Raw genomic sequence first — 1,294 nt, 5'->3', positions numbered from 1 at the left:
TGAATTGTCACACACATAAGCTATAAAGTGAGTAAAGCAGTATATAGGAAGAAATAAAAGTTTTATCTCGGAAAACCTTTCCAATATGCCATGACAACGTTGCCTATTAATAAATATAGAGATATAATTTGGCTATTTTAAGTTTCGCAAAGCTTTTAGGAAAAGCTATTAATTAACATTAGGAAGCAGTTGAAAGATTAATTATATTTTGTCATTTGCAATATTTTGATATTGGGTTTATTGGTGGTAGTCAGGACAATGGTGGGTTGGTGAAGAGATATCATAAGAGAAGGATCCATAGATGGCTGCTCTACACAGTTAGTGCGGCGTGGATTAAAGCTTCGAATGATTTTATTTATTGTGTCAGAAGTTTGTTTATTCTTGTCATTCTTTTGGGCTTTCTTTCACAGTAGTCTAGCACCTGCAATAAAAAATGAGAGCAGTGTGGCCACCAAAAGGAATTGAACCATTAAATCCCTTTTCGGTATCATTATTGAATACGGCAGTATTATTGAGTTCTGGGGCCACTGTAACATGGGCACATCATGCGATATTTAGTGGCCAAAGAGAAGCGGCAATCAGGGGGTTGTCATGAACAGTACTATTGAGGATAATATTGACTGGAGTGCAAGCAATGGAATATTACGAAGCCCAGATTGCAATTTTGGACTCCGTATACGGCGCTACATTTTTTTGTAACAACCAAGCGCATGGTGCGCATGTAATTATTGGGAGCACTTTCCTGGGGATTTGTTTGGTGTCATTAGCGTATAATTAATTCTCTCATGGTCGACACTTACGATTTGAGGCAGCAAATTTCAAATCCCTTTCTTCATAGCATAAGCACATATTTTTCTCATGTGAGATACATGGTCCGGAACCATAAAAAGGCCTTTTAATGGGCTCCTAAAAAAGTATATTTTTCAATTTCCAACGTGTTGGTATACTGAAAAAGCTAAGAAAAATTATTAGCCAATTTGAATTTAATGTACATATCTTTCTAGGCACATGGCAGATACTTTATACTTGTTGAGACTGACACAATGAAAGAACTCTAGTTTAATATCATTTCTTTATAATTTGTAATTGGATTGTTTTATATTGCTGTTATACTTTTGGAGCCATGTGTCATTGTCAGTTGTCATATTGATAGATACTAATTTGCCTGCCAATATATATTCTTAACGATTATACCCCGGTATTTCCACTATCAATACTCTATGTAAATGCAGTGTTTTTGGTATCATAGAGAATATTTTGCCTCAGCCTTCCTATTATTACTTCTTTTACTGGT

The 1,294-nt window shown here is 35.2% G+C and overlaps 1 pseudogene; it reads left to right on the top strand.

Annotated features, from left to right (window-relative positions):
• The first annotated feature begins 225 nt into the window (after positions 1-225).
• Positions 226-838, top strand: LOC109585296 (cytochrome c oxidase subunit 3-like; annotated as a pseudogene).
• The last annotated feature ends 456 nt before the right edge of the window (positions 839-1,294 follow it).

Source organism: Amphimedon queenslandica, unplaced genomic scaffold (assembly GCF_000090795.2).
Source record: "Amphimedon queenslandica unplaced genomic scaffold, v1.1 AMPQUscaffold_13090, whole genome shotgun sequence".
NCBI classification, from domain to species: Eukaryota; Metazoa; Porifera; class Demospongiae; order Haplosclerida; family Niphatidae; genus Amphimedon; species Amphimedon queenslandica.
The sequence above is the reverse complement of the archived record's forward strand: the minus strand, read 5'-3'. Positions and strand labels throughout refer to the sequence as shown.